Here is a 26,457-nt window from a genome sequence, read left to right as displayed (position 1 = left end):
ATTGCCTGTCCCACCCTCTTTTGGTTAGATCAATGCTAGTACCAGCAACCCCTTGTCTGCTGAGTAAAGATGGCCAGGAGATAGAGAAGTTCACAGGGAAGAAGGGAAGGAAGGTTATCCTTCTTTGAGGGGAAAGTACTAGAGGAGGTGCTAAAGGAATGTAAGATAAAATGCTAATATGCATTTATAAGAATAAAATCAATAAACTGGGAATGGAAAGGAAAGGGATAAGAGAGGAAAGATGTTACTAGAGGAAGAAGTGAATGTAAAAGAACCCGGGAGAAGGGATGTAAGAAACTGGGAGGGATTGGAGGGAATACAAATTGAGTGTGAAAAGAGAATGGGAGAAGAAATTATAAAAGATGGGTAAAATGCTTTAAGAGGAATGGGAATGCAAAAATAGAAAAGGTAATGCCTCTTCTATTTAGAGCAGGGGTTGTCAACCTGGGCCCTAGGTGGGTGGTAGGGGGTTCTATGGCACAAGCGAAATCCTCCTTCCATCGAGCACTGGTGGGCAGTAAGGAAATTTTACCATCAAGAAAGATGTATTAGTGGATGGTAGGTATAAAAAGATTGAATCTGCCCCTGATTTAGAGCCTCAGAAACTTCTGCCTAAAATGGAGAGGGTGAATCGCAATGCCTCCAGAGCAAATGTCTGCACTTAGCTTGAGGAAAGCTGAGCTATGGAACTGCTAGCTACAGTGAAAATACTGTGGAAAAGAACCGAGCAATTTCCAAAGGTGGATTAGATATCAGTGAAAGATAACTCTGCCTCCATCTGCCATCATATCATAACTGGATCTGTCCCTGCATCCCACTTTTGTAACTGGTGAGACTAGTAATTTCCCACCATCTCAACTGGGCCTTGGGAGTAGAAACCCTTTGACTAGAACCCCTGAACCAGGTCATTCTGTGGAGCTTTGGTGAACAGAGACAATAATATAAGCCTTCCAGTTTAGTTCTCCTGGGAAACTTAATTCAGAAGGTTTTTAAAGAAACATTATCCAGATCCTGCATTTAGGTCATTTCTAAAGGGATAAGAAAATATCCATATTGCCTTTAAATGATGGTGTAAAGAATTCTGTGGAACACGGCTGCCCAAGATCCGACAAGAAGGTGAATGGAGGTTGCTCCTCAGCTGCACCGCAGTTCCCCATTGGCCACGCCCCCCGGCTAACCCGATTTGTCAGCCGGGGGGCATGATGCAGCTGTGAGTCCTAATGACGTGGGCGGCATCCCTCCACCCACTGCCAGGTCACTGGGAGGTCCCAGATGCCCACCCACAATGCCTTCCCCCGGGGAAGGGGAGCGGTTCTGTCACACACAAAAATGTGGGGGTAATCAACACATGTAGAGGGGAGCAGGATCACAACTGCTGGTCTCACTTTTGAACTGTACATGCTGATTATGTCTTCTGTGCAGATCCTACAGTATGTTGGCATAACTAACTCCTCATGTGCAGTCTATGCGCTTGCACATAAGACTTATGTGGACTTATTGCAGGCTTATGGGATACCAAGCTGGGATACCAGAAAGACTTGGAAAGAGGAAAGGCTGGGTGTAGGAGAGATCAGGACCCTGGCCAGCTCCTTGCAGCTCCTTGGGGAATATCAGAAGCTGGATGCAATACTGTAATGGCTTAGCTCAATGTTTCAGTTTGAAACACTTTTTCAAAAGAAAAGAAAAGAAAAGAAAAAGAACCACATTGGACACCATTTGTAGATTAACACATGGTGATCATTTTAAGATGTGGTGGTTTGTGATACTGCAAAGGTATGGCAAGTACAGCCATATAATGCACAACTCATACAACAATCATACACTTTTCCAAAAAGGCACCAGATTGGCACCATTTGTGGATGTCTACATAGTTATCATTTTCCATTATTGGCATGTAAGGTATTTCACATGCACTTTTGATTGGAATGGTGTTTAGGATTGCCAAATTTCAAATAGTTGTTGTGCTTTTTTTTTGCTTCTTTTTTTGCCAAAGTTGTTGAGCTGCTTTGGCAAAATCGCAAAATAAATAAATAAATATTGCCAACATGAGTTGCCATACATCCAGGTTTTCTCAGACATTTTACCAATTTCCCGCCGACGACTCCAGTACAGTGGTACCTCGGGTTACAGACGCTTCAGGTTACAGACTCCACTAACCCAGAAATAGTACCTCGGGTTAAGAACTTTGCTTCAGGATGAGAACAGAAATCGTGTGGCGGTGGCAGGAGGCCCCATTAGCTAAAGTGGTACCTCAGGTTAAGAACAGTTTTAGGTTAAGAACGGACCTCAAGAACAAATTAAATTCTTGAATTCTTGAAATTCTTGAAATTCAAGAATTAAATTAAATTAACATGAGGTACCACTGTATTCAGGATATGTCCAGGAAATCATGGACGCATGGCAAGCCTAATGGTCTTTCCATCTGAGCAGTCAAAAAAGAACACTAGGAACACTGCTCAAACTGCTGCCCAGAGGTAACTGAGAGCCAACAGTGTTCTCTAGCCATGCCATCTCTGTAGGAAGATGTGACAACTGAAAAGAGCAATTCTACAGGCATTTTGGTGGGGTTGCTGCCCCTGATTGTATTGTGGCAGTTCACTCCCACACATGAAGTGTTCTAAGGAGGAGGAGTCAGAGGAGGGGGCTTGGGTGAAGCAGAGGGTGGGGGAGCCTAGCCAGATGAGTGGGGTATAAATAATAAAATTATTCTTATTATTAATTAATTGTGTTGGCCCCTGGGGTCCCCTGCAGCATACATTTAGGGGCTCTCACTAGGAATGTTTCCTCCCCCCCCAAAAAAAGTCCTCCCCAATCCTCTGTGTCATCAGAGTTTGAACCTGGGGTATGACAGTTTTGTGGAATGAAGAAGGGAGTTGCTATTACTAAATGGAACAGGCTTTTCCAATCAGTCTTGAACAAAATGGTGTATTAGCATTTCCACCAATGGATGGCAGAGTAATTCCAAAGCAGCCCCTGCTTAACTCCAGCTCCTTTGAAACATGAGGCAGGTGCGAGAGAGAAGTCTCCTCTTCTACTTCTAAGCAAAATAGTGGAGATGCAGGGATTCATAATGCAGTGGAATTTAATAAAATAGCCCAGAAGTGACAAAGTTTTTCCCCGTTGCCAGCTTCTTAATTAAATTGCCTAATGCCGTTTGCAATCACAGCACAAACTCCTGTGTTTAAAGACCATGGTGTTGCCATGGCGCTAACCCAGTGGATGGTGTGAGGCTGTGACAAAGCATACAGATTAGGAAGGCTAGCGTTGCTGCAGGAGATTTGGTTGCCATGTTACAAAGGGAGATCTGGCACACTGTTTTCTACAGCCCAGCAATGCTTTCGCTTTGGTGTGCTTTTACATTATCCTCTTGCTATATTATTCAAAGGCCTTTTTGAAATACCCATACCCACATTTTGCAGGCTGGGAAATTGAGGGGAAGTAGTAGCAGGGCTTATTTCTCATAGCTTTAGACTATTTCACAAGAACTGAAAACTGGAAGGAATCCCTCACACCCTTTTTTTTTTCTCCCCAAAGCCTGATTAAATAAATGGGAAATGCTGAAATGTTTCCATAAAATGCCTTCTCCTGCAGCAAATAACTTAATAATGTTCAGCCCAATATTATGCATGTTTACTCAGATGTAAGTCCCAAAGTTTAATGGGCATATTCAGAAGTAAATATACAAAGGAAGGAAGTATTAGACTAATGATACTGGTAATGTTATTGCTCCCATCCAAAGTGTTGTTATAATTGTTTTTTTAAGCTGGAATTAAATGCAGGTTCGTTTAAAACTGACAACATTGCTGGTCAGATCACATTTGGCAATGTGCCCACAGTTCTTTCCTTTTCTTTATTTCTTTAAAAAAAAAAAGAATCAAAGTGAGAAAATGGAAAAGCTTGCTGCAGTTTGTACAAATCTCCAGTTTTTAAAAGCCTTTGCAAGCAACAATAGTAACTGTTGCATTTGTTTATAGGAGTGATGGGGAACCCGGGGGCACCCAGATGTTGTTGGACTACAACTCTCATCATCTCTGACAATTGGCCATGCTGGTTGGGACTAATGGGAACTGGAGTCTGTCTAACAATTTACAGAGAGCCATGAGTCCTCCCTCCCTGTTTTATGGAATGCTAAATGTTTCTAATGCACATTCCATTAAAACAGGTAGTCCAGCATGGCTTTTTCTCAAAGTCTAGTAAGAGGTCTTCTTGGCTGTGAGGTGGAAAGAAACAAGAAGAATAGAGGGCTGTGGGATTAAGTGAGCAATGTCTCTCACTTAGGCTACCAAGCAGCAGCCACCATGCAAGGAAATAACCCTTTCTTTCTCCTTGGCATTGCATAACAGAAATACATAGGATGAGTAACATGCCAATCATTCTTGGTGTCATGAACATTTCTTGGAATATGTTTTTATTATTATTTGGATACAGTCATCAGAAATTCCAAACAACTGCTTAGATGCCCTTGAAAATATGTGGCTGTGATTCCTCAAAGATCACAGATCTGAAATAATTTACTCTGAAATTGTACCATAGACTTTTGATGCTACTTCAAACTGAGCAGTATGAAGAGTACAGCATTCCTATGAGTTCCATTCTGATCATTTGTACGAGGGATTCCATCGTTCTTACACCAGGACAAATGAAATTTTGAAGTATTGCAGGGCTTCCATTTCCAGCCTTGAGCTAGAAACCCCAAGACAAAGACAGTCCTGACCTAAGGCTTTGAGTCTGAAGGATAGTGAGTCAAATGATCCCCATGTGAAACTGGCCATTGAAACAGATGCTGCATGAAACTCATTCAAAGCCAGGACTAGTCACACCACCACAAGGCCACAGAGGCACATAAATAGGCCCACTCAATCCACACTATAATATGCATGAGCTGCGTCCCAGTTCAGGCATGAAAAGTCATACTTGAAAAATCAAAATTGGAAACAGAACTGTTAGATCCCAAAACTAAGATACTATCAAGAATGTATAACTTGCTGTTGAAATGGAATACTCAGGATGAAACGGTGAAATCTGCTATGATAAAATGGGCACAAGATATTGGTCATAACATTATGTTTGCTGACTGGGAACAGTTGTGGACCACAGGTATGAAATTTACGGCATGTAATGCCTTAAGAGAGAATATTATGAAAATGATATACAGGTGCAAAAATCTATCATTTGCCCGATAATAAATGTTGGAAATGTAAAGAAAATGAAGGTACATTCTTTCACCTTTGGTGGACGTGCCCAAGGATTAAGGCTTTCTGGGAGATGATCTATAATGAAATGAAAAAGGTATTTAAATATACCTTTCTGAAGAAACCAGAGGCCTTTCTCCTGGGCATGGTCGGCCAATTGGTGCCAAAGAAGGATAGAACTTTCTTTATGTATGCAACAACAGCAGCAAGAATACTCATCGCAAAGTACTGGAAGACACAAGATCTACCCACTCTGGAAGAATGGCAGATGAAGGTGATGGACTATATGGAATTGGCAGAAATGACTGGCAGAATCCGAGACCAGGGAGAAGAGTCGGTGGAAGAAGATTGGAAGAAATTTAAAGACTATTTACAGAAACATTGTAAAATTAATGAATGTTAAAATGATGTCAGAATGAAGTTAAGTGGTTTTAGCAGCAATGTTATAAAGGAGTATGTAAAAATGGATTGTTAACAGGTGAAAATGTAAAGTTATAATATATTAAGATAAAGAATTAAGATAAAAACAAAGAGGGAAAGGATTTGCTGAATCAACCAACTGAACTGGAATACAAAAAAGGGAGGTGTGAGGAGGTCAGGGAAATAGGTAAATGAAAGACAAGACATGGAAAGATGGATTTATTTTTAATTGTTTTTGTTTTTTCTGTATTTTGTATTTTTTGCTTCTTTTTTATCTCTTTTCTACTTTTGTAACTTTTTCTGAAACTTCAATAAATATCATTTTAAAAAAAGTCATACTTGTCTTCTGCATGGAACTTAGATTTATCATAGATGGAAAAATGACTTTACACATCTCAAAAGATACAAAATCACTTTTTTAACACATCTGCAACCAATCGTTCTATGTGCCTATTTTATAATTTTTTTTATCTTCTAATGTTTGTCTGTTGTTATTGTTATCTCTGTTTTATATATATTATAAAATGAGATAATAATAATGTTTACCAAAAAAAAAAAAAAAAGATACGAAATCAACGGGCAGCTCTTTAAGCCAATGCACAAATTTGTGCTGAAAACTAAAGGGTCCTAATTAAGAAGCATAGCATCTTGAAATCATGGATGAGTCTTGCTTGTTTTCCAACTCAGAACCTAGTTGATTAACAGATAGTGGACTGGGGAGAATGTTTCCATAGTGTGGATCTGACTGAAGTTGAGTGTTGGTGTGTATCCTTGGAGCATGAATTACTTCCTCAATCCATTCGGGTTTTAATCTTCCAGTGATTCCTCTGACATGCCATTCCTTGTTTCTCTGCCTCTGTGGGCTGTGTTGTTGGCGCACGCAGTTGGGTGATTAGGCCACTCTCTCTCTCTCAAAAAAAGTGCCATACTGTATGTTGCTAATGTCGGGATATAAAACAAGGCTGTGTGGATTCTGCCATCCTGCACAAGTACAGAGGGGGAAAACTCTCCAGAATATAGCATTGGATATACAATTCAGCTTTCTTAGTACCCCAGCTTTCATTTCAAAACAATCTGCGAGCCCTTGATGGCAGTGTGTGAACCTCACCATCTCTTGTTGTGAGAATCACTGAATATTATTTCTAAGTAGTGGATAGTACATAGCTCCTATATCCTCCTATTCAGAAGCAGAATACATTGTGGAAAATACACACACATGCCGATCATACTCAGCCATGGCTGTAGCACATCCTGCGCTACTGTTTGACAAGGCCTAATTAAAGGGCATGGGGACTCTTCTCTGACTTGTGCACCACACAATTTTCTCTGTAAGCCAGTGCTAACACAGAGATGAAGCACACAAACACAGCCACCCTTGTGTGCTGTCCACCCTTGATAACTATACCTGTGACTCAGTCCAAAGAGCCATCAGAGTCTCTCAAACTAAGTCATGTATCTTCTAAAGATAAGAAAGAACTATATTGTCTACTCTACTAGCATTTTGATCTTTCCTCCAGCTGGGCACATAGTTGTTTCTCCTATGGGTCATACAGTGGTACCTCGGGTTACAGACACTTCAGGTTACAGACTCCGCTAACCCAGAAATAGTACCTCGGGTTAAGAACTTTGCTTCAGGATAAGAACAGAAATCGTGTGGCGGTGGCACGGCCCCATTAGCTAAAGTGGTGCTTCAGGTTAAGAACAGTTTCAGGTTAAGAACAGACCTCCAGAACAATTTAAGTTCTTAACCCAAGGTACCACTGTACTGGAGAAATCAAATAAGATACTCTGAAGGAACAGAAAAAAATTTCAAGTTCCCAGACTGGCTGAGGCTCTACTTTGTATATAAAATCAACTGTATTACTGTTATTTAGGGAACCATATCAGTGCTTAAGCTAAAATAAGGGGCATTGTGTCTCAAATATGCCTGGAAGTCATCCATTCTTACCTGGAATCACTTCCAGTAAGTCAGGATATGGGTTTGTTGTTCTTCCACAGTGAGAAATATATATACACTGCATAGGCTTAAACATTATCACTGCTGATTACGTTCTGTGTTCAGGCTGCAATGCGATAGGAACATAGGAAACTGTCCTAGAACAAGTGGTACTGATTGTACTTCTAGCGCAATATTGCCTTCTCTGAGTGCAGCAGCTTTCCAGAATCTCAAGAAATGTCTTTACCATCACTTGGTACCTGGTTCTTTTAATGGAATAATCTTTTAACAGGATGTCGGACTAGATGAGCCTTTGACCTGGTCCAGCAGATTCTTCTTATGATCCTATTTTATTAAAATGAAGCCCTGGTGGACCCTTGGTCCGTGACAGCCCTACATTTCTATGAGTCTGTGATTTATCAGTGTTTCTGTGATAAAGTGACACATAAAGGATATATCTGATTTTCAACATGGTGCCAAAGGTGTTCCACAAACATATGCTTCTGTCAGCATTAACCACAAGTGACTCATCCAACATAATTGAAATTTAATAACATAGTTATATTATGTTAAACAAGAGGGTGGTCATTAAGAACATTTATTCAAGATTAACAGCCAGGTAATAGACACTCCAAGGATCACAACTATGGAGGAGCTGATCCAGAACACGCGGAAATTAATCTGGAGTCAAATTTACAATGGAAATTAAAATTCACCATTCAGTAACTTTCTTTTTCAACCAGATTCCATTTCACAGTGAACTTTGTGAGACAGCGTACAGCCGTTCTAAATGCATATCCTTTGCAGGAAAAACACATAATTTGATATGGTAATATTTTTCTTTCACCTGTGCACTCATGTTTCACATATAGCAGATTACAAGGCTGAGAAGAGATCCAATCAAAGTCTAGGCAGGTTAAGCTCAGCAGTGTCCCCTGCCTCTGAAACAGATATTGCAAGTGGAGCATGCAAAAAAATGTTGTAGTGTATCATCACCACCCACAGCACTCTTACATATGGTGGTCCTATTCTTAGGATTCCAGCCAGCCGGCCAAACCAAGCCTTCTTAAAGGCTACTGTGAACTGAGGCTTTATCTCTTTTTTGGAAGAAATGTTAGCGTTGTCTGAGTTGTCATTATTATATCATCCTGTTTTTGAACCTTGTTACAGTTTTCATCCTTATCCTGTGGCAATACCCTAGGCACACATAGGCATGCAAAGATGGGGCTGTTCACGTCTTCTGTTGGTCAGGGAGAGCTTCACACACACAACAGGCTATTGCACCCACAGAGCATGTCTCCAATTCATCATATAAGAAAAGCGAACAAGTTCTCAATACTCCATGAGTGCATTGGACCCTTTGCTTGCATTCTGGAGCTTCCACATTTCACTGCCTTTACTAAATAAGGAATTAACACCCTGTGGTGGTTGCATTTTCATTTTTTAAGTCAGGAAAATATCCTCAACCCATGTTTGAAAAAGCAGTCATATACTGTATCAATTTTGATTGGTTAATTAGTATATTAAAAGCATGGTTATTACTCATATAAGAAAATGTTCCATTTGCTGTCAGCTCATATCTGAAAACCAAATGATCAATAGTTCTGTCACCTGAGTTTTGTACTTAGCTCCACTGATATTTTAAAAAGTTCACATAGTATTAAAATTATTAGACAGCTGAGATGGCAAAATTGACATGTTTAATCAGAGAAAAGTCATTGTCAACATTTACTAAAGATTGGAAACCTCTCATAGACTTTTTGCATGAAAAAGAAATAATGACATTTTGGGTTGGAAGGTTGAAGATAATGTTGGTTTATAGATAGTGGTTGTGCTGGGTATTATATTGGAGTGGATGAGTTGAATAATGTTTCTATATAGCTGACAGATGAAGAATTGAAAGTTCCTTAGTTTCTTAACTTTATTTTTCTCTCTCTTCTCCCCTCCCCTTCTTTTTTATTTATTTTCCTATGGATCTATGTTTTTTATTTTGTCTAGATTAATGATTTAGTCTGGACAAAAAAAAAATGATAGTAAGAGAATAAGAGTCCCTTCACATATGCAATGGTACCTCGGTTTTCGAACGTAATCCATTCTGGAAGACAGTTCGAGTTCTGAAACGTTCAAAAACTGAAAACTCAATAGCCGACAGCTAGGCCTCAGAATCTTGCACTCAGCAGAAGCCGCACGGCATGTTTGACTTCCAAGGCATGTTCGAAAACTGAAGCGTTACTTCCGGGTTTATGGCGTTCGAAAAGTGAAATGTTCATCAATGGAGACGTTCAAAAACTGAGGTACCACTGGAAAACACTAGTTCTTGCCTGTTCACTACATGTTACTAAATAGAACACCCCAGAAATATGAGGAAAGATGACACATGCGTGGATGTTTTTGGGAAACACATCTGGCTTTTCTACAGGTCATGGTGTTGGCACTGGAGATAACACATACTTTTGTTGTTGCAAGTAGCGTTGAATGTACAACCTTTGAAAATCCAGGTTGCAGGGTGGTAGCAGAAACATTTGGTTGGTCACCATGAGACGGGGATGCTGGACTGGACAAGGCCCTGGCCCAATTCCTGATTTCTACAGTCATATTCAACTACCACAAATACAGATTTGTTTATCATTTGCTGCAAAAGGGTTGTGGGGGGGGATGTGATTTTTCTCCACAAACCCAGTGCACACCAAGAGAGCCTCCTTTCCTCGGTTTGTTCTAGTGTAGAGCAACTCACAGCACAGCTGTTCCCAGGTTATGGTGAACTGACCTCCCACTCACTCCAGCTGCCACCTAATCTCTCGAGAAGGGAACACAAGCTGCTCTCTTTTGCACTTACAGCTGTCAAGCCTTCACGGGAAAGATGTGGACTAAAGTTAGCCAAGTCCGTTCTCTCTCCTCTTGTTGCCTTGGCCAATGTTCTCACTGAATCTGTTTCTTTTCTTGCTTGTGCCTTCTTCCTGCTGACAGTTCTCATAGCATCAGTCCTCACAATACCTGCCCCACTGCTGTATATGGTGCAACGACTTGAGCAGAAGCTGCCAGGTGGGGCCAAGAAGCCTCAGAGTGCCAGCATGGGGGTTGCTTAACAACTCCCTATTTCCGCTTCAAATTACATATAAAAGCTCACTGCCACAGGAGGCAGAGATGGCCCCTAAAATGGCTTTAAAGATGGCTTTAAAAGAGAATTGGACTAATTCATAGAGTATAAGGCTATCAAGGACTACTATATATATATATATATATATATATATATATATATATATATATGTTTTCCAAATTAAAAATTTACAGTCACGTGTCTAACTTACAACATAAAAAGATTCCAAGGAATCTTTTGGACTTCCCTCCTCCCCTTTGTGGGTCCTATTGTTAATCATTTCCTCCTGCATCCTTTTATGATAATCCAAAACCTTTTACCTCTCCGTTGTGTCCAAAATTCACCATTAAACTGCAAGTGATATTCCAGTCCTACTAATGATTTTAACTGTTTACAATGGTTTTTAAGATAAGTTATAAATTTCCCCCATTCCTTGTTAAATTTTTGGTCTTCCTGATTTCTGATTCTTGTGGTCATTTTGGCCATTTCGGCATAATCCATCAACTTGATCTGCCATTCTTCTCTGGTAGGGACTTTATCTTCTTTCCATCTCTGGGTCTATCAAGGACTACTATGGCAATGCTCTGCTACCATGGTTAGAAGAGGGATGCTTGTGGATACCAGTTGCTGGAAACCACAGGAGGAGAGAAAGATCTTGTGCTCTGATCCTCCTTGAGGGTTTTCCACAGGCATCTGGTTGGCCACTTAGAGAACAGGATGCTGGAGTAGATGGGGCACTGGACTGATCCACCAGGATTTTCTTATGTTCTTACATTCCCATTAGCTTTAAAATTTGACCACATCCCTCACAATTCCATGTTCAGTGTTAACGGTCAATGAGTGTACAGTCTGAGCTGTATAAAGCAACACTTGCACACACTTTCACACAAATGTCTTGCCTAGATATGGCATGCATCTGTAATATGTAATGTGTGAACAAGCCTCATGGTAACTACCATTATGGAACACTATAGTCTGTTACTTGGGCTGCGGACACACCAAACATTTAAAGCATGTGATTTCCTGCAAAGTATCCAGGGAACTTTAGTTTCAGAGAGAGAGAGAGAGTTGCAGTTCCCAGTACTGTTAACAAACTACACTTCCCATGATTCTTTGGGGGAAGGCATGTGATTCTAAAGTCCTTTAAATGAATAGTGTGTTCACAGCCACAGTTTCATCAAAGGAAGTTCTCTCCTCCTAGTTTTCCATCTCTGGGCTATTCAGAAAAGCCAAGAAGCTTATTCTAAGCGATGGATAGTTTTTCTTTTCTTTTATTTCATTTTATGAATATATCCTTGTCCTGAGTGTGTAGAAAAATCAATAGTGGCTCAATTGTAATTAGTTTAATTCATGCCATCTGAATTTTATTGATTTACCTGGCAGCTGTTTACACCTGCCTCCACTGACTTACAGTCCCTTTACATTCCTGAAGACGCAGAACAAACCATAGAGTGCAACAAATTATAGAAATACTGCAGCCTCATCAATAGAATTGCCTCTTTTTTATTGAACTACTGGATTTCTCATAGCTATGGGGCGGGCAGCAATTTAACAGGTAAAGCTCTTTACTATCAGTGTAGCTCCATGCCGAGGAAAGCTGCAGTCATGTTGTTCAGCTTTAACAGGTGGCTATCACACTCTGATGCTTGCCTGGTCTGTTTGTTGCACTTCCAAGATTGAAGATGGGAACACAGAACACAACAAGGGAACATAGGAAGTTGTTCTCAGTCAGTTATACTCAGGAAGTTATACTCAGTCAGATCCTCTGGTCCATCTAGCCCAGTATTGTCTAAACTGACAAGCAGCAGCTCTCTAGGGCTTCAGGCAAGGAGTTTCTCCCAGTCCAGGCTTGAGATACTGGGGATTGAGCTTTGGATCTTCTGCATGCAAGACAGATGTTCTGCCATTGAGCCCTTTCCTAAGGGTTTAAATACTCTAGCTAAACACATACTGTCCTCTTCATCAAAGCTAAGTCACACCAGAGACTGTGGCAAGATGGCCTTGTGTGTCCTGCTTTGCAGAGAACAGACTTCTATTTGTAGGAGTTGCCTATTTGAAAGGCTGCCCCGCTCAAGTCCAATCTAAAGATGAAGAATCATATGACGGGAGAACAGGGGCTCCAAAGTTACCCATCAACAGTTAGCTCCTGAACAGCAAACTGAGTAAATGCATAAGGTCACCTGGTCATAATCTATGGTGATGTGTATGATATTTACTTATTTGTTTATTTCTTAAAATCTCATTAAAAAATTCAATTTCTTTTTTAAAAAACCAATTCAGATTATCTTCTTTGTAATTTTGCACCTGTACATATATATTAGTAGATGCACATAAGAAGAGCCTGATGGATCAAGCCAATGCCCCATCTAGGCCAGTATCTTGTTCTCACAGTGGCCAACTAGATGCTGGTGGGAAGTCCATAAGCAGGACCTGAGCACAACTGCACTTTCCGCTCCTATGGTTTCCAGCAACTGGTATTCAGAAGCATACTACTGAAAGCAGTGGAAGCAAAATATATATTGCAGATATTAATATTGCACATTCTGAAGTGACTGGATGCATAAAAACTGACTCCTTTGGGGATGAAGCATTGTCCAGACCCATTAGGTTGTTCAAAACTTTACTTGCAGAACTTTCTTCAAAACAGAACAAAAACATCAAAGATACATCCAAATAATTCCATGTAATATTATGCAAGTCCAACGCATCCTCTTAAAAATAAAATAAACTTATAATCAGAGCTGATAATCAGAGCTCTCCCTCTCCCTCCCTCTCTCTCACACACAGGCTCTATTGCCTGCATTCCAGCCGCTTAAACTATACAGCTCATCTTACTTTAACAGAGCCTGAAAACAAAGACTAAAGGCAACCTCCTTTCAAAATGGAGATTTGCAACCAAATACCTTTGTCGCCTGATCTAAGGTTAAACACTCACATGTTAGCTACTAGAGAACAACAATAGTTAATTATCAACTCCGAGTCCTATTCTTGGCTGCAATATAGCCCCATGGAAAAAACCCATGTTAAAGCCTTCAGTAATACACATAGCCATTTTCCATTTCAGTGTCAATTAAATAATTATACTTAACCATATGGACATCAGAGTTGGTAGCCACTGATAGCCTTTTCCTCCATGAATTTGTCTAAGCCTCCATTAACGCCATCCAAGTTGGTGGCAATCTCTGTTTCTTGTGGGGAAAATGTATGCACTTTGTGCAAATCTGTGTTTCTCCTTTTTCTTTTTGGTGATGCCCTCCCTCTTTTTTCCCATCACATTAGTTGGCTCATCACATGTTGAAGTAAGTGAAATAATACTCTTTACCATCTAAACAGGAGGCTTGTAAAATGATTTAGCCTGAAGTCTAAAGTTACTTAACCACAAGGCCAGGACTTTTGCTTCCAGGCATCAGGTACACTGCCCTCCACCTCCAAGAATTAGGGTCAGTGGAAGGACTTTATTAATCGCCATTATTAACCTGCATCTCAACTAGAGCTTTTACGAATTATTACTGTATAATTTTGCCAGTGGCCCTTCAGGGTCAGTCGCTTGCAACTGCCATACAGGAACCCTGCCTTCTGCCTGGGGTACCAAGCAAAACCAATTGGGTCATTAATTACAGGCCAGGACTCTGCTGGAGTTGAATGCTTTTTCTCATTAACACCCAATTCCAACATTTAGAACAGGGTGTTATTCACTGACCCTGAACTCAGAATTATTAGGTTTTGGCATGTGGCGGCGGGTGGCTGTGCGCATGCATATGTGTGGACCTAAGCAAAGAAGCAGGCTGCTGGGTGACAGGCTCAGAGCTTGAACAGCCTCAGTTGCTGCAGAAAATGCTGAAGAGAAACTAGAAAGGGCAGCATATTTCCAACTAGAGCTGTGCTGAATATTCTCCACTCTGGTGTTCAGGAGACACAGAAATGCCACTGTGCCACCCCCCACCCCCACCCCCCACTTTCTTAGATGGGCTGACATTCGCTTTTCACCAGACTGCTGCTGCATTTCATGTCATTTTCACCTTGAGAGCCAGTGTGCTATAGTGGTTAGAGTGTTGGACAAAGACCACAAAGGCAAGAGTTGAAATCCCCACTCAGTCATGTGAAGCTCACTGGTTGGCCTTGCACCATTCACTGCCTTTCAGCCTAGCCTACCTTGCAGGGATGTTGTGGGGGATTACACGAGGAGAGAGGGAAGAACCCTGTATGCCACCTTGAGATCTTAGGAGGAAAAAGGTGGTACACAAGTGCAACAAGTAAATAATAAATACAATAGAAGGATTAGTGACATAGCTACATTTGACTACATGGTAATACTGGTCAATGAGAACAATGGAAAGCAAGAGCAGATCAGTCGAATGCTTCCTTGATTAGATACCTCTCAGGAAGGGATAATGCAATGAATGATGTCCTACTAATCATATTTGGCTATGTGGTAACACAACCGACAGCGCATGAAGTTGAGAGACAGAGAAACTGATAAGAAATGGGCAGTTCACATAAACAGTCAATTATACCCAAAAGGAGTATCAAAGTGCAAGATATTTTTCAGCAGGGTCAAAAATATTTCTGAGAAACTTTGACATTGTTTTCTCAGCCCTAGTTAGAGGAAAGCCATTACTTACATTGGGCTTACTTTCGCTGAAGTAGCAAAGGGCCAGTCTAGACAGAAAAGGGGACATGTGGCTCTTTAAAATCAGCAACTGGTTAAAGAAGAGGAAGTAGAGAGTAGGGATAAATGAACAATCTTCACAATGTAAGTGGAGTCCTTTCCACAGGTCTATCTTGGGAATAGTACTGCTTACTTATTTATAAATGATCTGGAGTCAGTGGTGAGCAGTGAGATAGTCAAGTTTAGAGATGACACCAGATTATTCAGGATAATGAAAATCCAAAAGGCTTGCAAAAAAACCAAAAACCTCTCTTCGGTGGGTGAATGGGCAATAAAGTATCAAACGAGGTTTAAATTAAGTAATGCACATCCTAGCAAAGAAAGTAATGCAAAACATCCAAATTTTGCATTTCTGTTGATGGAGTCTGAACTGGCCATGGGTAGCTAGGAGATGAATCCTAAAGTTGTGGTGGCAAGAAAAAAAATGAAAATATCAGCTTATTTCTAGTGGCGGTGAAAAAGGGGGGAAGACTTAAAATAAAATAGCCAGTATTGTAACACCTTTTTGGCACTGACTTTATGTAGTGTAGTTGCATTTGGAATGCTGCGTATGGTCTGGGTTGCAACATCTCAAAAAGGATATTCCAGAACTGGAAAGGTGCAGAAATGGGCAACCAAAATGATCAAGGGGCTGGGGTATCTTTCCTAAAAGGTAAGGCTAAGGAAGGAATCCTAAATCCCATAACAGAGTGGCAGGCCTCAGTAACCACCACTGCATACAAAGCCCTGTCAGTCACATCAGCCAGGACAGAAGGGGTGATGGCGATTCCATCCTGTGCTTTGCTGCATAAACTCCAGGGATTTGGGACTATTCAGTTTAGGGAGAGAAATGTAGCTCAGATGAGTCATGATAGAGATATAAAATCATGCATGGTGTAGAAGAAGCAAATAGAGGTCATCTTCTCTCCCTTACTCTTTATTAGGGATGGGTGAATATATCAATTTCAGTTTCTCTCAGTTTTCTCCTATCAATTCTCTACATTTCTACATCAGTTTGGGATTTTTTTAATTCCTCAATTCTGCATTTTGATGTCCATTTCTCCAAAAATACACATTTTTTGCAAACCAATTTCCCTTAATATAATCCATTCTTCTTTGTTCTATTAACTAATGCATGCATTTATATACACATACTTGACCCTAGCAAATACACTTTCATACACATTACTTGGCCAGAGAACAAGGATGGTTGTGTTTCAATTTGCAAATTGTTTTGAAAATTGTGAATTAGGGAAGTTTGCCTCTAAAAGCAAATGGAATCAAATTTCTCCCTCATCCCCATGATACTAGAATTTTGAGTCAGTCAAGAAAATAGATCAGTGATAGCTTCTGACAGAAGGAAGTACTTTAGAGCTAATTAACTGACAGAATTTACTACCACAAGGTACAGTGGCAGTACCTTAGATCTACTGGCAGATCAGTTACAGTTTTCTGACTGTGGTTTAGCAACAGCAAAAAGGCTTCCCTCTCTCCCTCCCTCTAAATTAGACTCTTAGAATTTCTGATCTGTAGTAACTCAAATGTAGATTTCTACTTGCAGATTTGAAGTGTGAAAGGTAATTGGTTCCATCTTGTGAGCCACCATTTTACATTCTATTCCAGTAGATCTCAGGATGCAAATAAAAATACAAAGTAGATCTCGCAAGGCTGAAGTCTGCCCATGTGTGCCTTAGATGACTTTAGAAGGGGACTGGACCAATTTATCGAACACAGGTATATCCATGGCTGTAAGTCATAATAATTAAAAAAACCTTCCATCCACAGAGGCAATATACCACTGAAGAACAGCCACTGTAGAAGAGTTCTAGTTACAGGTAGGTTGCCGTGTTGGTCTGTCATAGTCGAAACAAAATAAAAAAATTCCTTCCAGTAGCACCTTAGAGACCAACTAAGTTTGTTATTGGTATGAGCTTTCATGTGCCTGCACACTTCTTCAGATACTCTGAAACAGAAGTCACACGAAAGCTCATACCAACAACAAACTTAGTTGGTTTCTAAGGTGCTACTGGAAGGAATTTTTTTATTTTGTAGAAGAGTTGTGAGCTAACCAGAGGCATCTTGCTGGCCACTGTGGGAAGTGAGATGCTGGGGTGATAGACCAGGTGTGGGCCCTGCAGATGCTGTTGAACTACAACTCCCATCAGCCACAGCAAGCATCACCAATTGCCAAGGGTGATGGGAATTGTAGTTCAGCAACATCTGCAGGGTCAAAGGTTCCCCACACTTGGTCTATCATATCCAGCATCTTGTTTCCCACAGGTCAGAAGGCAGAATGGATGGATGAACACCAGTAGTTTGGTGGCATAGGAGGAGGACATGGTGACTTCCTTCAGCAACACATTGCTGAAACAGAGGAAAGTGAGGAGGTCTGAGAGCCTTCATGACAGCCAGTAGTGCTGGATTGGCCCTCTGCTATCATCCAGCCAGGCGGACAACTGGTTGTTGTGTGAATGTTTCAGCTGAAACTTTCCCTGCTGGGAAGGCCAAGTTAGAAAAGGGCTGTAAAGCACTTTGCATGTTGAAAGTTTTCCATAATTATTATAATTTGACCTCAGGAAACAGACTATAAATACCAAGAAAAATGGCACAGGTCTTTAGGTGCCAGAAGAACCTTTCAGCCATCCACGTCTCAAATTGAGTTTTATTTCCTCAGAGCTCCTGAAAAAATTAATGCCTATAATTAATCTCTGTGTAATATCCAGACAACTCAAGTCAGCCTTTTACTAAGAAGTCCCCAGGCTATATTTCTACAAAGCCTGTCAGATTTAGATCATTGTCCATTTTGCCTTGACATCTATGGCACTCCACAAGTAATTCGGTGGGGGACAAGTAAGTGTTGTGCTGTGAAGCCATGGTGATCCAGTGGGCAATCCTCTCAAGACCTGCCACATTTAATAATAAATAAAATGAATATTATGTAAGAATGGGGTGATCTATCAAATTGTCACCAATCATGCCACGAGCACAAAGCTACTCTGCTTTTATATCACAACTAAGACCCTTCCATGGGTACTCTTGTCGCTAGGGATGGAAGTATCTGTCAGTTTAGGTTCTCTTAATTTCTCTCTTTTTCCCCCCAATCTTAAATTTAGTTCTTTATATTTCTGCAGCAATTTGTTGGGTGTGGGGTTTTTTAAAAAAAGATCAAAAATTCATCAGCATTTTAGTGCAAATTTCTCCATTTAAACACATTTTTGTATGCAGTTATAACTCAAATACACATTTTTACAAGCAAACTCCTCAATGGATGTTTGTATATAGTTTCAATAATATTTTCATTTTTATGCACACCTTCCCCTAATGGAGACATTGTTTGGTTGAAGAACTGCATTGCAAAGGTTGACTGCATTTCCGTTCTCCTGTTGTTTTGGAAAGTGATGATTTGATAGATTTTCCTTTAAATGTGAACCAAATCAAATTTCTCTGCAATCCGTACCTGCCACAGGAAAACAGGGCATTATCAGAGAGAGAACCTTTTTGTGGTGACATCCCAGTTTTGATCTCTCTTGGTAGAGAAGCCCAGCTGGTTCCAGTGCTGCTGCCACTTAAGTATCAGACATAGACCATCTTATTTCTACAAGATTTAATTAACAACAATGGCTTTTATGTGTTTTCTTTTGGTTTGTTGCTTAGCTCACCATAGTGCAATTTTCTCCTTCCCCTAGTTTCCTTTATTGTTGCGTTATTTATTGTCATGAATGGTTCGTTCCCCCCTTATAAATGGAAAGACAGGATATACATCTCTTAAAACAAATGTCAAAGAAAACATCCAACAGGTGTTTACTTGCAATTACAATAGCAATCTGGGAAATCACAGTTTTCCAAGTAAAAATATAGTTCAACGAGTCCTGGTAAAATATGATATCATGGCAACACATGAGCAAGCTTGAAAGAAGAAATTGGACTATGTGCAGTAAATGGATCACAACTGCGCATATATTATTGTGCTAAAAATGAAATCTGGGAAATGAAAAGCCCTTAGTTGTTTCACTTAGTGGCCGATAGATGAGACCACATGCTGAACCATTTATTAACCCAAGATTCACCAGACTCTCTACCACATGGTTTTTCTCATGCAAACAAAAACTGTAGTCTTTGAAGCAGTCGATGGTGACAGCACTGTGCAAAACTTGTCACTCCAGCAGTCAAAATGACTTCAGCACATCAGGACAGATTTTAGCCTTGAAATGAAATTCACGCCAGAGGCAATTGGCATATCAGCGTAAAACAAGTGAATTTGCAGCCACAGGTTTCTGGCTCCATCCCACTGTCCATCTCTTTTCCGTGTCATTTATCGCCTTCTTTTATCTGGTGGCTGCCTTTGCTATGCATCAAATTCTCCCTTACAAAAATAATAATGCTCCTAATAAAATGCTCAGAAGACATTACGGCCTCTGATGCTTTATTTGAACGCCATCCTTCTGTCCAATCTGAATAATGGTGCCGTGCCTAGGACTTAGCCAGCCAGCACTTTTGCAGTCAAGAAAGTGACAGACCCTGCTCACTGCAGCAAAGGGAGTGAGAAAAAGAGACTGGGGGAAGAGGGTGGCTGGGGGGGGGAGGTGAATAGCCTGAGACTCAGCTGCAGCCATTTATCTCCTGAAGCTGGGCTATTAGACAGATGACAGAGGGAGAGAAGCAGCCAGCAAAGGCACTGAAACCCAGGCTCCTTCCAGTTGGTGATTTATCTCCCAGCTTCATCTGGCAAACTTGCTGATGGAAGGACTCTTCCTTTCTCTGCGCCTCATCAATTCTCATTCTCATTGCATTCCCCCCCACCCTCTTTAGAAAAGATTTCTAGTTTCTTTTCATTTAACTACTATCTCTCCCTTGTTCTTTTTCAATCTCTCATTATCTTCCTACTTCTTTATCTCGGCTCATTCCTACCCCTGCCTTTCTGCTGCTCTCCCCCTCTCCCCGATCTCCCTCATTACAGCTCTACTTCAGTTCCTTCTGTGGGTCTGAAAAGGAGAATCTTTCTTGTGCTCAACATTTTGTGGGTATTTTGAGCTGAGGCCTTTCAGAATTGAAAAAAAAAAGAGCAGACAAGAATTAAGAATGTTCCCAGCAAAGATTGTGCTATATTTTGACCTGGGAAAATGAGATTTCCCCCCTGCTTGCTATTGCAATTGCAAGCAGTATAGACACCGATTGGATATCTCTTTTATTTGTTGTTTGTTCCCACAGTGGCCAACCAGATGCCTATGGTAACACTGAAAGTAGTATATAGCCATCAAGACTACAACCCATTGATAGCCTTATTGTCCATTAATTTGTCTAATTCCTTTTTAAAGCTGTCCAGGTTGGAGGTCACTGCAACATATTGTTGCCACTTATCCCATTCCTTAACTAATCACTGTATGAACAAATTCCTCCTTTTTTTCTGCCCTGAATCTCCCACCGTTTGGCGTCATTTGATGATTTGATAGTTCTAGTATTTTTAATCTCTTCGCCCCATTGCAGAGAATAAACCACACATTTTTGTAAGATAAACGAGAAAAGGGTTTGCTAACAAATCAATGCAGGCAACAAACACAACAATGTAGTGTGCAGGAAAGTACTTATAAGTTACAGTAAAATAAAAGTCGGTAGTCTTAGCTAACATGGCTTGGAGCTTGGAGGCATGGTGGAAAGAGAGAGTCTCCTCACAGGCAGAAGGAAATATAAAGGATTGCCTCCTTTGTTACAGAATTCCCACTCAGAGGAGGCAAAGGAAGTAACCATATTCAGAGGGTCCTCTCTAGGAAGTTTAAGAACTCTTTTTGTACTAGCCCTGTGCTTGTCTAGCAAAACATGCATTTGTGATTTTGGCTGCAAACCGCACAGGGGGCATTCTCGATTGGGACCATGGTACTAAAGGAAACTCTGAGTCCAACCATTCTCCCCTCCATACCCTTTCTCCCATTTATATCACTCGTTGAAGCAGCAATTAGCAATAGATACAAGTACCTATCATTCCCCGTCTCCACCCTGTAGTTCACAGCAGTGTAGGAGATACAGTTTTGAGCAGGGAAGGCGGTAGAGCAGAAAGGGTCATGGCCCTGATCTAACCTGGCCCCCCAGTTGGCTTCTTTAATGAAAGAAGATGGTTTCAGGAGATGTGAGGTCGTGTATCTCCCACATCTCATCTAGTTTTGCCCTAAGGCCTCAGCAGAACAAGCGAAGGTAGCACTGCACGCCCTGAAACATACTCTTTGTTGATCGCATCATTTGTTTTGGTGTTCTCCAGGTACACCATACAGATAACCCCATGTGGTTGAACTTCTGGCACGAATAAGGGATGTGAGACAGATGCAGACACAGAAGTGGTTAAGCGCAGCCTCTAAATATGCTTTGACAGATTAGCTCCCAGTCCAGATCCAAAAGCTCCATTTGAGCTCAAGGTCAAGGAAGTATGTTCACGTACACTTTTGGCAAGTAGCTGTGCTGAAGCTGGCCATGTGGTGTAGTTAATGAAGTAATTGATGGCAGGCACAGAACAGCTGGACTCAGCATAAGCAGTGATATTAGGAGGAAGTCGGTTTTATTACATTTTTTTTTTTTTTACTTCTCTGAGCTTCGTTCTTGCTGATCTCTGCCATATCAAGTGCTTCCTTCTAGGCGCAAGGCTTTGGGGCATCACAGATTTTCAACCTATGGTCCAGATGGAATGTTCTGCTAGTCCCTGTAGGAACTCCTTCCATCAGCACATTGGACCTCCCACTTCTCCTTCATTTCCACGTGCAGTGATGGCACAAAAGGCTCTGATGCCATATTCATTAGCATAGAGACTGTGCGTTCAGAGGGCCTTTTGCATAATCCCTTTGCCTGGCGGCAACCACTACAATCTGTGGCATCCTCTGCACTTCAGGGGGAAGGATCCTGGCTTTCCTGCCTAACAGACCCCCTCTGACCTCTGGTGTTTAAAACCATATGGTGCTTTGCAATTAAGGCTGGATATATATTTATCCATGGAATTGCTCGAGTCAGATCTATTCTTGACAGTATAAGAACCAACAGAAGGGTTTTTAGCTGAGCACTAGATCTGTCAGGCTATTTCAGATACTATCAAGACATAAAATATCAATGCAGAATTTGTAAGAGAGGTTCTTTCCCTGCTTACTGGGGCAGAAACAGGATTTGAATAGGTTCTTGGGATGCAAAGTGTCTCTGTTCTTATTTTTCCCCTGGTCTTGCTTTTCTGTACTTTTCTTGGCAGCCTGACTTAAAGAAATAGAACTGGTGAAATTTTCTTGGTATGCAGGTAAGTGTGAGGAAAGCGTCTCCTGTTAAAGTTCTTTAGTGTATTTTTGGTTTCTATGGAAGCCGCCCAGAGTGGCTGGGGAAACCCAGCCAGATGAGCGGGGTACAAATAATAAATTATTATTATTATTATTATTATTATTATTATTTCCCCACCTGCACATCAAGCTGATTTGATTGGCACCTTTCAGTTTCTGCCTTACCCACGGGTTACAGTAAGATTGCCAAAACACAAATTAAAATTTAGCTGTCAGGGTTGATGACATGGAGTTTTCTGCACAGAGAATCTTGTGTGCCTAAAGACCCTTTGTCAGATGTCCTGACATCATAGATGAAGTGAGTGGCTGATAAGGTGTGTTGGTGCCCCACCTATGGTACATTCTGCCCTGAAAAGTTAGGTAGGCACCAACATTGGTGTCTTTTAGTGGCAGGTTAAGACTTCATTATTTCTCCTCCTCCTCCTCCTCCTCCTCCTCCTCCTCCTCCTCCTCCTCCTCCTCCTCCTTCTTCTTCTTCTTCTTCTTCTTCTTCTTCTTCTTCTTCTTTGGCAATCACTTGCAGCCGAGTAAGATTGTCGTCCATAAACACGGTTTTAACAAATGGCTTTAAAGAAGGCGATGAATGACACAGAAAGAGATGGGACAGCGGGATAGAGCCAGAAACCTGGGGCTGCAAATTCGCTTATTTTACACTGATATGCTGTTAACTGCTTCTATTGTTCTGCTGTTCTTAAAAGTATGCTGCTGGTTTTTATGGTTATTTTTATAGTAAGCATTTTTAATTTTTTTTAAAAAAATACTGTTTTACGTGTTGTGAGCCACTTTATGAACCATAAAGTTGGAAAGAGGCACATGCATTCTTAAAACAAATAAAGAAACATGAAGAGGGCAGAATTTGCTACCTCAAGTAGCTACAAGCATTGCACAGCTTGCTCTCTTTTGCAATACATGATCTAAACTCACTGTTCATTCTCTACCTAGGCACTTCTAGGCCTTTATCCAGGGGTAGGCAATGGAGTGCCCTCAGGATGTTGTTGGATAAGAACTCCCATCATCCCTCACAAATTGTCATGCTGGCTGGGACTGATGGGATTATTCCAACTACAACTGGATGGCCCCTGCCTTAATGATGTGAGCATGTTTGAAATGAGAGCAATGGGTTCCCTTGGACAAATCCTTTCCCTGTCACTAAAATATTAAGTGTGTGCATAGTGTTACTATGCATAGAAGAAAACATCCTTAAGCAGAAAACATGCCAAGAATATGTACAGAAGATCCAATGCTTGTATTAGTTCTTTTTGTGATTAATATGATTTGGACATTCTGGATAAAGGATTTACCTGAGCCAACAGTAACAGAATCTATGAGATGTGGATCTAAACTGCTTGGGCTATTTGCCCATGGGATGGGGGACCCATGACCTTCCAGATACAGATGGACTACGACTTCCATCAGACCTAACCATCGGCCATTCTGGATGCAGCAGATGGAAACTGAAGTCCAGCAACATCTGAAGGGTGGCGTGTTCCCCATCCCTGGGCTACAGTATACTTCTCAAATATATATGGGCCAAAAATTAACTCCACTATGTTGCTGGGCAAGCCAGTTTCTCTCTCCCTTCAGCCCATCTCACCCCTGGTGCTGCCTCAAAGACTGACGCCAGTCTGACACAACGGCTGTTCCCACAACAGGTGCATGTGTCGTAGGAAAGGTGAAAGGCAAAATTCAATGAAATGTTCATGACACAGAGAGAAAGGAGGGGGAGGAAAGGAGAGAACAGAGTGGCTGGTAGGAAGGGAGGAGGAGAAGTTGGATTCAGGACCTATTTAAAGACAAATCTATCAACTTTGGAGAGCCAATGTGGTGTAGTGGTTAAGAGCAGTGGACTTGTAATCTGGTGAACTGGGTTCGATTCCCCACTCCTCCACATGCAGCTGCTGGGTGACCTTGGGCCAGTCACACTTCTCTGAAGTCTCTCAGCCTCAATCACCTCATAGAGTGTTTGTTGTGAGGGAGGAAGGGAAAGGAGAATGTGAGCCGCTTTGAGACTCCTTAAGGTAGCGATAAAGCGGGGTATCAAATCCAAACTCCTCTTCAAAAAAACAAAAACAAAAAACTATCAACTTTGCACTTTGCACAACAATATGTGGACCGAAACACAGCTTTCCTTTGGAGTTTGCTAGAACCCTAGAACTCATCCAGTGAAGCTGAAAGTTGGAATATTCGGGACAGATTTTAAAAAGTATTTCTTCACACGACACATAGTTTATCTATGGAACTCCCTCCCACAGGCAGTGATGGCCACCAACCTAGATGGCCTTAAACAAATTCATGGATGAGAGAGCTCTTGATGGCTAGCCATGGCTGGCCATGTTTCTGAATACCAGCTGCTGGAAAGCACAGGAGGGAAGAGTTAGAAGCAGATTGAGGGGAGTGCAACTGGTTTGGTCACACTGGGCGCAGAGCCTTGGGGCACCACGGGGGCACCACAACTATTGATGTGGAATGGAAGGTGAGAGGTGGGGAGGTGCCAAATTTTCGTGTCACAGAAGTTGCCACCAAAATCTTAGGCTCCAAGGTCCGCTACTGGGAGAGTGTTCTTGTGCTCAAATCCTGCTTGGGGGTTTCCCACAGGCTTCTGGTCAGCCACTGTGAGGACAGGATACTGGATTGGTCTGATCTAGCAGGCTTTTCTTATGTTCACACATATCTGAATTTTGCGGTGCAGTTCTCCAACTAAACAATAGTTGCAAAAATGCATATATATTTGGGGAAAATGTGCATAAAAAGGAAGACTTTGGTGAAAATAACATACATGTATATTGGGAGAAATTCACACTAAGATTGTAATTCTCAAGGGGATTTTTAAAAAATTGTTTTGCAAATTGCTGCAAGAATGTGGAGAACTGAATTTAAGATGACTGGAATAATGGACAAGGGAGAGAAATGAAATTGACAGAGCCTTCAATTCTTAGCACACATTAGCAGAGAGAAAGAGGCAAGAAGAGTCTGGTGATCTGAATATGAGCAGAGAGGCTGAGCAGAATGGCCACAGAAGTTTAATTGGAGTGAAGGGGTATGTGGGCTGCTTATGAGGGGACAAAGAGCTAGAGGGATTCCTCTTCACCTTCCTCCTAGCAGCCGCCTCTGTGTTAGAGGCCTGCATCTCAGCAACTGCTGGCAGAAGCAGGCGAGGCCTGAAGGGATAAGCTGCTGAGTCCCAGCTGACAGCAGCTCATTACTAACAGACACAGTGGGCCTTTACAGTTCCAATGTGCGTCACGTGGCTCCGACATTGAATTTCTAGTCACATAGCAAGTACTTTTTCTCCCTCGCAGACTCCAGCATGCAGCACCGTAGGCCGAATCTTTTGAACTGAAGATCATAATAATAAAAAACTCTTAAAACCCAGAATCTGAGCCTACGCTTCCCTGAACAGAAGCAGCAACAGATTGCAGGCAACATGCAGCAAATGCATGTGCTACACGGGAGCTAATGAGAAGGTGTCCTTTCGGCGCACAGTTTGCCAACAGAGAGCTTTGTCCAGCTCCTGTTGGAATCTGTCCATTGATTTTAATGGCAGCAGGAGCCATCCCTCGAACCTAAATAATAGCTTGTTTTTCTACAACCCTTTCATCTCCAAGAAACCTTGCCGGATTTTGCAGAACGCATCCTTGCCTGTTGTTGCAAATGCAGATGTGGCTCAGGTCCGTCAGCCATGACAATTTTATCGCTATTCTGCAAAATATTCGGGGGGGGGGGAGCCAATCTTTAAAAGTTATTTGCACACTGGTGGAAATTGCATCTTAATGAGGAAGTTTAACCAGAACAATATAATTAACAATCCCTGGCACTGTGAAAAGGCCCATGTGATTTTCTTAAGGATCGTATAAGCAACTGGA

At 41.4% G+C, this 26,457-nt stretch overlaps 1 protein-coding gene and 1 long non-coding RNA gene across 3 annotated transcripts in view; both read left to right on the top strand.

Moving 5' to 3' along the window:
* Window positions 1–26,457, top strand: part of LRRN2 (leucine rich repeat neuronal 2) — a 146,990-nt gene that overhangs the window by 95,270 nt on the left and 25,263 nt on the right. The gene's annotated exons all lie outside the window — the stretch shown is intronic.
* The window catches only part of LOC310764401, a 468,487-nt gene continuing 447,907 nt past the window's right edge, over window positions 5,878–26,457 (top strand). The window contains exon 1 of the long non-coding RNA XR_014549147.1: window positions 5,878–5,944. This is a non-coding gene — a long non-coding RNA (uncharacterized lncRNA). The remainder of the gene's footprint in view (window positions 5,945–26,457) is intronic.

The sequence above is a fragment of the Podarcis filfolensis genome (genome assembly GCF_964270895.1).
Source record: "Podarcis filfolensis genome assembly, chromosome: 6".
Classification (NCBI taxonomy): Eukaryota; Metazoa; Chordata; class Lepidosauria; order Squamata; family Lacertidae; genus Podarcis; species Podarcis filfolensis.
The sequence above is the reverse complement of the archived record's forward strand: the minus strand, read 5'-3'. Positions and strand labels throughout refer to the sequence as shown.